The sequence below is a fragment of the Microcebus murinus genome, chromosome 9, assembly GCF_040939455.1.
Source record: "Microcebus murinus isolate Inina chromosome 9, M.murinus_Inina_mat1.0, whole genome shotgun sequence".
NCBI classification, from domain to species: Eukaryota; Metazoa; Chordata; class Mammalia; order Primates; family Cheirogaleidae; genus Microcebus; species Microcebus murinus.
In genome coordinates, this window is record NC_134112.1 from 14,437,701 (window position 1) to 14,450,151 (window position 12,451).

The following is a 12,451-nucleotide window of genomic DNA, read 5'->3' on the forward strand; positions in this document are numbered from 1 at the left end:
ACCGACGGATCCTCCTCAGGCACCGCGGCCTATAGCATTAATGGCCAGGTCCGCAGTTTTCCCACCGGATTCTCCTCTGCTCAACTTGTTGAGTTAGTGGCCTTAGTCGCAGTCTTCAAACACGTAGATCAGTCACCATTTAACTTGTATATTGATAGTTCTTATGTTGCTCATGCTGTCGCCACTTTAGAAACTGTGCCTCATATTCGGCCCTCCAACAATACCACTCAAATGTTCCAGCAACTACAAGGATTCATTCACTCCTGTTCTGCGCCCTTTTTCATAGGCCATATTCGCGCCCACACTGGCCTTCCTGGGCCTCTAGTCGCTGGAAATAATCTTGTTGATCAAGCAACCCATGTTGTAGGCGCAGTCCACACTATCACTATTGATCCTGTTTGCGCTGCACGCCAAGCTCATAATTTACACCATCTCAATGCCCATACCCTCAGACTTAAATTCTCCATTACTAGGGAACAAGCCAGAGAGATCGTCCGCCAATGCAGGGCCTGTTTTACCCTTCTCCCTGAACCATACCTAGGAGTCAACCCTCGTGGCCTGATCCCTGGGGAGCTCTGGCAAATGGATGTCACTCACTACCTTCCTTTTGGAAAGCTTAAATATGTACATGTCTCTATAGACACTTGCAGTGAATTTATCTTTGCTTCCCTACAAACAGGCGAGGCCACCCGCCACATTATTAGTCATATTATAGCCTGTCTCACCTCCCTCCCTCAGCCTAAAGTTATTAAGACTGACAATGGCCCAGGATATGTCAGCTCCAATTTCAAAAGTTTTTGTGCTCAGTTAGGCATTAAGCATATTACAGGCATTCCATACAACCCTCGGGGCCAAGGTATTGTAGAGAGAGCTCATCAGACATTAAAAAATACGCTCTCCAAACTACAATCGGGAGGAGGAATTTTATACCCTTTATCAGGTAATTCCAAAACCCTGCTTAATCATGCCCTGTTCATTTTAAATTTTCTCACCTTTGACACCGCCGGTAAAACAGCTGCTGACCGCCTTTGGCACCCATCCACCACAGATACTTATGCACAGGCCTTATGGAAAGAGCCGCTTACAGGCAAATGGTTGGGGCCTGACCCTGTCCTCATATGGGGAAAAGGACATGCCTGCATCTATGATACCCAGGCAGGAAACGCCAGATGGCTACCAGAGAGAGCGATTAAGTTATATAACCCACCCAGGGAACCCCCTGAGAAGAATTCTTAATTCTGTTCTCTTCCAGAAATACAATGACTCCCTGAGAAAAGGTGCTGCCCCTCCTGTGCCTGATTCTGGTCGTGATCAAGAGCACCATCGCAACCAACATCCATCAGATCTACAACTATATATGGCAGGTAATTAATGAGGCAGGAGACGTTGTTAATTCCTCCTCACGTCTCTCCGCCATTATACCATGGGATCCATTAGAAGTCGACCTATGCGTATTAGCTCTCGGGGCTAAAGACCCTGCGTGGGGCCTTCCCGTACTTTACGCCCCTCAGCCAGCTCCTCCAACGACTGACTCCTCCCCAGGCCTTTGCTCCTCGGGAGCTGGACGCTGTACAACGAGATATAAAGACTTTTATGTTTGCCCAGGGGCCCATCGACCTCGCACCAACAACTACCAATGTGGCTACGCCCCTGACTTCTTTTGTGCCTCCTGGGGCTGTGAGACCACCGGTGATGCCTACTGGAATCCCTCCTCTTCCTGGGATTATATCACCGTCAGAAAGCGGTTTCCCCATCAAGCCCCTTCGTCCCCTTACGCCCCACAACCACCCACTGATCCTCAGTGTAACAACCAGTGGTGCAACCCCCTGTTAATTTCATTCACCGAAGCTGGAAAAAAGGCTTCTTGGGATCAGTCCAGGGGATTTGAGTGGGGACTTAGACTTTACATATCTGGGAGAGACATTGGTCTCACATTTAAAATCAAATTAATTAAAAGCCTTCCCAGAGGTCCTACGGTCGCAATAGGTCCTAACCACAACCTACACCCACCACGGCCTCGCGGTCCCTCCAGGGGCCTACCCTCCTCCCCAGCTGTGTCCCCTTCTCCGCTTAGCACCTCCCTATACCAACCTACCCTGCCCGAGGGGCCCCCCTCCTCTGCAGAATTAATTCTCACCTTGGTCAACGCCTCTGTCAGGACCATCCGAGAGGCCAACAATTCAGAATATCAAGAGTGTTGGGTATGCTACTCCCCCCGGCCTCCCTTCTATGAAGGTGTCGCTACATTTGATAAACCATTATTTACTAATGACACCAGCAAACTCAGATGGGGCCTAGAGACCCATGAGGGCCTGACACTCAGCCAAGTCACAGGCCTAGGCCTTTGCCTTCTTGGCCCAAAATGCTTCCCCCTGCACCCTTAGAAAAAATATGTAATCAGTCAATTACTGTCAACTTCACCTTTCAGTATATTCAGGCATCTAATACCTCTTATTTTGCTTGTTCTTCCGGCCTTACCCCGTATGTAGTCACTGAAACGTTTCTTGAGCATAGAGAATATTGTGTGTTAGTCATGCTCTTCCCCAGACTCACTGTACATCCTGCTGACGAATTGCTCAAATTTTGGGAGCGCAGCACCACAATGCCCCAGGAAAAAAGGGAGCCCATCACGGCCATAACACTCGCAGTTGTTCTAGGCCTTGGTGCCCCAGGGGCTGGAACAGGCATAGCCTCTCTAGTCACCTCCAACCAGCAATACCTGCAGCTCTCTGCTGCCATCGATAACGACCTCCGAGAGCTACAGCAGGGCCTAAAATATCTCAAAGAATCCCTCACTTCACTTTCTGAGGTAGTGTTACAAAATAGAAGGGGCCTAGACTTAGTGTTCCTCCAAGAAGAAGGTTTGTGCGCAGCACTTAAGGAAGAATGTTGCTTCTACGCAGATAAAACAGGTCTGGTAGAAGATAGCATTGAAAGGGTTAGACAAAGCCTAGAAGATAGGAAAAAACAAAGAGAACAGAGTGAAGCATGGTGTCAAAATTGGTTTTCTACATCCCCCTGGCTATCCACATTGCTTCCCAGTGTCTTAGGGCCGCTTATAGGTTTTCTGTTGCTCCTCACCTTTGGGCCTTGGGCATTCAAAAAACTAACTGATTTTGTCAAGTCACAGGTAGACGCAGCCACACAAAAATCGGTCTCCGTGTTTTACCAACAGCTAGAACAAAGAGGCTCCAGAGAAAACCTTCATGAAGAGTCTCCCAATACACCCACTGAAGGTCTAAATTTCTCAGACCTTGCCGTAGACATGGAACAAAGTTGGTTCCAAAAGCTGTGGAGACGCCCATAACGGGATTATTGCGATGCCGTGTACCAGATGCACACCCTGCCGACGGTGAGGTGACTCCATGACGGGAATATTGTAGGTCCATGCCTGGGGGCACACTTCATAATCAGAAGTGCCGGAGCTGGATGCCACCTACATAGCCTAAGACAGAGGCCTCACCTTCATGTTAATCGCCCGATCTTATATTTGGGGTGCTGGTCGCAGAAGCCCATCGCGTAGCCTAAGACAGGCTCTCCACCCACCTATATAAATCTCCCTCATATTAATAAAGAGAGGGGGAGATGTTAGAAGCTGGGACCCTCAACACCCCTATGACTTGTCCTACGCACGGGCTTCGCCCTGGAAAATTCCTAGGACAAAAACAGCACCCCACCCTCCAGCTGTAGCTCCGAAAAGAATGCGTTCCATGACCGCGAAATGCTCCAGGGTGTGCTAACTGCAATTGTTCCCGACCACCTGCCAGGTTGGGGTTGAGTAATCAGTCACAAACAGCTTCGATACCGATAAGACGCTGATTGGGGCTGATTAGCCCAAACCCAAGACTCATCGTCACCCCACTCTATTTTTCTGTTTCTACTTCCTTGTTTCTGTATGCTTATAAAACCTACAAAGAATCTAAGTAAAGTAGACCTTGACAACCATTTGCTTGGTCATGTTCCTTTCTCTCACCCATCTCTTTCAGGCATGGTCCCCCTTGACCCCCACGAATAACAGAAGGTCTCGTGGGCCGGGACAGTCCCCAACTGATCTATACGTCCATCAGGTCTGAATGAGAAAGGAAAATAACTTTTATCTGAGAAACATAAGTCCTTTTAAATGATCAGGCCCAGAGGGACATTCAAATGAGGCAGTAATGGTGTTTTACTCTCCCATTCCAGCTATGTATGTATTCCTTTTGTGAAACTGCTTGCTACTGCCACAGGTAGCTATCAATTAACCTAATAATGCCACACTGGACACTATAACTCACGCTTAACAATATATAGCCAATCACTAATCAATGTTATTTCTGTAAACTAATAATTCCTGACAAACAGCTTCCTATCAGCTGACTACCTGTCATGCTTTTGTTTTACCTTTAAAAACCTGCTTGTAAGGAAGGCTGAAAGGGCCCAGCCTGGTGGGTCACACCTGTAATCCTAGCACTCTGGGAGGCTGAGGCTGGAGGATTGCTTGAGCTCAGGAGTTCGAGACCAGCCTGAGCTAGAGCGAGACCCCGTCTCTACTATAAATAGAAAGAAATTAGCCAAACAACTAAAAATAGAAAAAAATTATCCGAGGATGGTGTCACGTGTCTGTAGTCCCAGCTACCCGGGAGGTGGAGGCAGGAGGATCTCAAAGAGAGTAAGACTCTGTCTTGAGAAAAAAAATAAATAAATAAAAAATAAAGGCTGACAAGAGCTCATATCTGCAAGGCTGGTGGCCAGCCTCCCTCCGTTCCCTAGATCAAAAAGAAAAGGCTCACGAGATCAGACCCACCAAGGACAACTGCCAGGCCCTGCTGAAACCAAACAACACCTGGATGTCCACCCAGATAAGAAAGTTTTCGGTTCCTGGATTCCACAAATACTGCCAACCCCTCCTATTTCTCAATGACCACCAAACATCACCCCAGATCTTCCTGCCAAAAGTCCCTAGCCCATCCCAAATACTACAAAGGCCCACACCCCCTCCAAATGGATGCAACTTCTTGCCTCCCCCCTTGGGACCTGCAAACCTCATCCAGGAGCGCACAATAAAGCCACGTTGTTTGGCTCCTCTCTCTCTTTCTCTCTCTCTCTCTGTCTATTTCTTTCACCACCGGAAAACTTTATAATATCCAAGGTTACTTGGGTCTGAATCTTTCAGGCAGCTGTCCTTACTGTGGCTCAAATAAACTCTTTAATCATATTTTGTGCTTCAGACTCTTCCCTCTCGGTTGACATTTCTGACACTATGAACAGGATTCAGATCTACCACCCTGACCATCTGACACTCCTCCTGGACTCAGCAGGCCTGGCTAGCTCTGAACACCTTGTGTCTTGCAATTCCAAGATAAACTGTTGGATGTAAAGAGGTGAGACCTACTGAAAATATGGACTGATCCCACACTTTGGTTGAAGGTCTAGGCTTTGTTTGAGCTGTTCTTTTAAAAACCCTTTCTAGAACAGAGGTTTTCATCTTTACCCTGAGGGTAAGAGATTTGAGTTTGATGTGGGGGCTGCCTTTTATACCCCTGCCTCAGGATCAGAGGCTTGGGTCAAGATCAGGACTTTGCATGGAACTTTTGCTATTCCATCTCTGTTTCCTGGCAGTAAGGTCCAGGTCAAGGTCTTGGCAGTTGTGGCACCGGTGGTCTCATTTTACATAGCATTCTTTAAAAATTGCAACTGCTAGCCGAGCATGGTGGCTCATGCCTGTAATCCCAGTGCTTTGGGAGGTTAGGTGAGATGATCACTTGAGACCAGTAGCTTGAGAGTAGCCTGGGCAACATAATGAGACCCCATCTCTAAAAAATTGTTTTCTTAATTAGCCAGGTGTGGTGGCATGTGCCTATAACCCTAGCTACTCGGGAGGCTGAGGTGGCAGGATCACTGGAGCCCAGGAGTTTGAAGCTGCAGCGAGCTATGATTGCACCACTGTACCTCAGCTTAAATGACAGAGGGAGACCCTGTCTATTAAAAAAAGTAATAATCATTAAAAAAAAATTGCAGCTTTCCCATCTTGCAAGATGGCAGGTAAAAAAGTTGAGAAGAAGCCGGATACTAAAGAGAAGAAACCTGAAGCCAAGAAGGCTGATGCCGGTGGCAAAGTGAAAAAGGCTAACCTCAAGGCTAAAAAGATTAAGAAGGGGAAGCCACACTGCAGCCGAAATCCTGTTCTTGTCAGAGGAATTGGCCGATATTCCTGATCTGCCATGTACTCTAGGAAGGCCATGTACAAGAGGAAATATTCAGTGGCTAAATCCAAGGTTGAAAAGAAAAAGAAGGAGAAGGTCCTCGCCACTGTTACAAAACCAGTTGGTGGTGATGAGAATGGTGGCACTCGTGTGGTTACACTTTGCAAAATGCCTAGGTACTATCCAACCGAAGACGTGCCTCGAAAGCTGTTGAGCCACAGCAAAAAACCATTTAGCCAACACGTGAGAAGACTGCAAGCTAGCTTCACTCCCGGGACCATCCTCATCATCCTCACCAGACCCCACAGAGGCAAGAGGATGGTTTTCCTGAAGCAACTGGGCAGTGGCTTGTTACTTGTGACTGGACCTCTGTCCCTTAATCGAGTTCCTCTGCGAAGGACACACCAGAAATTTGTCATCGCCACCACCAAAAAAATTGATAGCAGCAATGTGAAAATCCCTAAGTATCTCACTGATGCTTACTTTAAGAAGAAGAAGCTGCAGAAGCCCAGACACCAGGAGGGTGAGATCTTCGACACAGAAAAGGAGAAATATGAGATTACAGAACAGCGCAAAGTAGATCAGAAAGCTGTGGACTCCCAAATTTTACCAAAAATCAAGGCAATTCCTCAGCTCCAGGGCTATCTGCGATCTCTGTTTGCCCTGACAAATGGAATTTATCCTCACAGATTGGTGCTCTAAATTTTTACAAAGAACCTAATTAAATAACAGAAAGATAAAAAAAAAATTACAACTGCTTTTCTATTTTTGAAATTCAGGCTTGATTTTTTTAATTTGTGACCAACTCCTATTAGTTGAACACCAGCAGGTTTTACTCATGGGGCACCTTCTTGTAGATATCTAGGTAAGTGAATCCACCTAACCCAGGATGATCACAAGCAGCAATGACTAAAACAGGGGTCTTTGAAAATGCCTAAAATAATTTATTTGCATGCACAACTAGAAAAAGCTGGTTGTAGAATCAAATTGAATAGGAGACTTATTTCCAACAGCACCTAAGAAGCGTCTAAAAGAAATTCTGAGAAAATTGCCTCCATTCAGGAGGTAAACAAAAGACATGCATCATCACCACCCGAGCAAACTCCCTGGGTCTTTCACAACCTCCCTGAAACTCCTACAGTGGCAGTCCCAGAGTTGCTATGAACCTGCTGTTCTGGGGGCTGTCCAATTCTCAAACCGTTTTCTTTGCTCAGTGTTAAAATTTACTTGCCTAAAGTTTTTCTTTAAAGAGATGGCATGTTTGAAGTAGAGCTCCCAGTGACACCAGGAGCATTGAGTGACCCAGTGAATTACACACCCCCGCCCCCAGGCTCACTGTGTTCGTTCCTCTCTTGCAGCAACTGGGTATCCTACGTAAGTTCTCTCTCCGATCCCAAAGCTCCATAGATCTGTGTTTTGAGCTATTTGAATTTATTTGAGCAAAATTTTGTTCTGATCTGTGTTTGGAAGTTGCAACACAAACTAGACAGGGTTGGACGGGATCTGATAATTAACTATGTTGGATCCAGTTAGTGGCCTCGAAGGTCCAACTGGATCAAACAGAAACTGGTATTATAGCAAATGGCAATACTGCAGGGAGTACAAAAACTTCAGCTTTTGGAAATTTACAAGGATTTTTGTGTGTGTGTGCTAGCCCCTTTGTATCTTTTCCCTGTGTGCATGGACAGAACAAAACCATTGGCTAAGTTGATCTGAGAGGCAAAGCTAAGATTCAAGGTGAAAATAGAATCTTTAATTTCTGAGGAACTGAGTACTTCACCTTCTGGCTATGCCTATATTTACATGTACAAGTATCAGACCCAAAAACAGCAAACAAAAATGGCAAAAATCTCACTAAAGATAACTTTAAATTACAGAGAATGTTCCAAATAAACAGCATTGCATTTTAAGAAGTGCATTTAAAAGTGAGGGCTCCTGAATTAGTCTCATCCAAGGATGCCTATTGATTCTAAAAAGGTTTCAATATTTTATTGGCTCTTTTAAAAGACTCTATAGAAAACAAATGAAAAGCTTAAGCAATGAAGTAAGAAGGAAAATTCAATCTGCTAACCTTTTGGCTTAGTTATTATCCTGCCCTAAGAGCTAAAATAAAGCTACCCTGGATAAAGTGTTTATAAAAAGTAGGCCCTTGGGTAAAGCAGGCTTGCTTCTTTTTCAGAGCTGACCATGCTGAGTCCACACATAGAGAATGTTTTCTTTGCCCTATTGCTCCACGGGCTTCTCGCTGAACTCGGTAATTTTAGCTAAGAAACACAAACTAAGGTAAAAAGACCACCCGTTGAATAAGGTGGGTCTCTAAAAATAAACCTTTGTTGCTGACAATTGCTTCAGGCAATGAAACAGGTAATTGGAAGATGGATAGTCTAAAAGGGGAAAATGTATTTAAATTTAGAACAGAAGGAACAAACAGAACAACTGCAGAATGAAAATATCACTTCTGAGATTGTAAGAATGCAGATCTAACACATATTTTCTAAACTAGGACCAGTGACTGATGCTGATGTTGGAATGCTAACATCCAGGGAATTAGCTAAGCACCATTCCAGTTGGCATCAGATCTGAAACAGGTTAAAATCTCTTAAATGCTCAAATTGCCTGCTCTGGATCTCCTGTGGGATTCACAAGAAGGGCTGTTCCACCTTGTAGTCCAGTGATTAAAGTTCTGTGGTTTTACTGCCTCCGCCTGGGTTCAGTTCCCAGTAAAGGAACCAGTCCTTTTGGGTTTGATATTTATGTGACTTTTGGGGTACCCATTCATCTCTTCGGAGATGCCTTGTGCATTCTTGGTTAAGTCGTAACTTTGGCTAAGGCTTATTGGTTTCATGTGGAAAAGAATTCAAAACCCAGCAATATCAGCTCTTTGTCCTGGCCAAAATTAATACATTTAAATGGATTTTGTTTTCAAAGAGCTCTATGATTAAAAGTCAGCTTAATTACAAAGCTGATAGTCTACACACACACACTCACACATTTCCAGTGGACTGAAACCCTCCCCCCCTTTTTAAAAAAATATGTGCTTGGTCCCTTTGTTTGCTTCCTTTTTTTTTTTTTTTTTGAGACAAAGTCTCACTGTGTTGCCCAGGCTAGAGTGCTGTGGCATCAGCCTAGCTCATAGCAACCTCAAACTCCTGGGATCAAGCAATCCTTCTGCCTCAACCTCCCGAGTAGCTGGGACTACAGGCATGTGCCACCATGCCTGGCTAATTTTTTCTATATATATTTTTAGTTGGCCGATTAATTTCTTTATAGTAGAGATGGGGTCTCACTCTTGCTCAGTTTCGAACTCCTGGGCTCAAGCAATCCTCCCGCCTCAGCCTCCGAAGTAGCTGGGACTACAGGCACACGCCACCATGCCCGGCTAATTTTTTTTCTATTTTGAGTTGTTTGGCTAATTTCTTTCTATTTATAGTAGAGAAGGGGTCTTGATCTTGCTCAGGCTGGTCTCGAACTCCTGAGCTCAAGCAATCCTCGCGCCTCGGCCTCCCAGAGTGCTAGGATTACAGGCGTGAGCCACTGCACCCGACCTGCTTCCTTTCTTAATAATTGTTCTCCCATTTATTTCTACTCCTCTCTACTCTTTCTTCTGTAACCACACCAGAATAATATGGCTTAATTTCTACATAACAAAGTTGGGAATTGTTTTACGGTTGTCATGGACTTCCCCAGGCTGCAGGTCATGAAACCTGAGCATGCCCAGATGAACCAAGCGAGCAACTACGGGTGAAACCTGAGTACCTGGACTGAGGAGTAGGGACTGAATTAAGAAGCAGACACTGCATGGCAGGGTCCAGGATTCAATCAGATTGAGCCCTGGCATCACCACATGGCCAGATCCTATCAGATCATGCCTCATTGCCCTCTGACTATAAAACCAGCCCAACCCTCTTGCTCAGGGACACACTGCTTTGGGAACTATCGCCGGTGTGCCCCTATTTGTGCCAAGTAATAAGAACCCTCTTGCTATAACCAACTTGGCTGTCTCTATTGACTTGATATCCGCCACACAAACAAACCCATCCATTTGGGAGGTAACATTTGCTCTTTGCTGTATTACCTTGGCACCCATTTTAATCCTCCTCTTACACACACAGACTTCTTGGAGAAGTTTAATTCTCTCTATGCTTGAGATGTAAATTTGCTATCCTGTTTTCTATAAAATTTGGTAAGGGCATCAGCCAGTGGAACAGATAAATTTCAGCCTGTTCCATTTACAGAGATAAGAGTTTGAATCCAACTGTCCTTTTAAACTAGTGAGTTTTATCTTACTTCATGTCTAAAGTTTTAAAACTAGAGCTATAAAATCTTTGTGTCTGTCTGTATTTTTGTGTTTGTATGTGTATACATTTCTGTTTGTATATTGTCTATGGTACCAAATTGGCTTATGAATAAAGGAGTACTTATAAATTAAGCAAATAAGCCCAAATATTTTTCAAAGTCATGTGACTTAGTAATCTTTTGGTGGATGGGACTAGTCTAATATTTCAGGTTTGATGGGAATAGCTCTGTCTTCTGAGTTATCAGCAAAATGTGCATGTATTTAATTATAAGGTTCTTGCCTTTATGATACTTGCCTAGTATGCATTAATGTAAAATTGGTTGATAAAAAATTTAGCTTGGGATGTTAGCTAGATTTGTCTGGTGTCTCATGAAGTTTTCCAAATAAAATTGTTAAGAGTAAAGGAATTAAATAGATATAAATGGGGTAAAAGTTTGTAAATAAACTTTTGATAATGGTTGTATTTTGTAATGTGTTTACTTGGGAAGATTTCTTAAATCTCTTTAGCAACAATACCCTTAGAGTTTTGCTAAGCTAAATTAAATGATAGTTGTTCACTGAATGTCTAGATCATTTCCAGATAAGATACAATGCTGACACATTTGTTGCTGGATATTAGTTTAGGTTCATATACGTTTGGTTTCTTAATTCAGAGGAACAAAAGTTATTTGGGTCTGTTAGTAAAAACGTCCTGTTCTATATTAAAGAGTTGTACTGTTAGAAAGCCTATGTTTTTGGAAATTGTAAAATTTGTATTCATGGATTCTTGGTATGTAATTGATGATTAAAACTGCTTACTACCTAGGTTTTCACTTAAAATTAGGGTTGCTAAGAGTTGACATAGTAATTAATATATGTAATTAAAGTTGTTAGATATAAGATAAACAATTCTATATACAAATTGTATAAAGAAAGTAGGATGGGCCGGGCGCGGTGGCTCACGCCTGTAATCCTAGCACTCTGGGAGGCTGAGACGGGAGGATCGCTCAGGGTCAGGAGTTCAGCCTGAGCAAGAGTGAGACCCTGTCTCTACTAAAAATAGAAAGAAATTAATTGGCCAACTAAAAATATAGAAAAAAAATTAGCCGGGCATGATGGCCCATGCCTATAGTCCCAGCTACTTGGGAGGCTGAGACAGGAGGATCACTTGAGCCCTGGAGTTGAAGGTTGCTGTGAGCTAGGCTGATGCCATGGCACTCTAGCCCGGGCAACAGAGTGAGACTCTGTCTCAAAAAATAAATAGATAAATAAATAAAATTAAAAAAATAAAAATAAAATAAAACTGGATCATTTGCTCTGCTTATCTCTTCTTTTGCTTTGGTCCAGTTCATTTCTTTGTTTTGTTTTGTTAAAGGATTCCTTAGGAGTTTGAGACTGCTAAGGGGGGAAAATTTGATCTTGCTGGTTCTTAAATATTATAGAGAAGAAAATAGGGTTTCTTGCACAGTTAAGAACCAGATTTGATACCCTTTGAGTTATACACCCTTTATCAAGAAGAATATGGGGACTTTTACTAAGATCCAGCAGGGCCCTCGATTATGTAAAAAATCATAATTTATATCTAAGTATCTTTACACATGTCAACAAATTTGAACACTACTGATTCTAATTAAGCAGTACAGATACTGCAAAATTGATGTCCTACCAGGAGGACACATTTCAGATGTGGAACAACAGCCCTCCTTTGCACCTGTTTAAGAATGTCCTTCCTAAGCAATGAATGAATAGCTTCAATTTTATAGTTCGCATTCTAAAATACATGTGTCCATGAGCCCACGGAAATAGTTATATAGAAAGTCACATAGTAAGAATTTTTGTCTATTGCCATTGTTTTTCAAACCTTCATCAATCTATAAGGTAAATTAGTTTCTATCACTTCTAAAATTACTATTTGACTTATAATAAAAAGCCTCCATTTTAAATGAAAGCTAAAATGGTATGTTTCAATTTTTAAAGTAAATTCTAAAGGCAA

At 43.4% G+C, this 12,451-nt stretch overlaps 1 pseudogene; it reads left to right on the forward strand.

Moving 5' to 3' along the window:
- Positions 1–5,950: 5,950 nt before the first annotated feature.
- On the forward strand, positions 5,951–6,903 carry LOC105878265 (large ribosomal subunit protein eL6 pseudogene; annotated as a pseudogene).
- Positions 6,904–12,451: the final 5,548 nt, after the last annotated feature.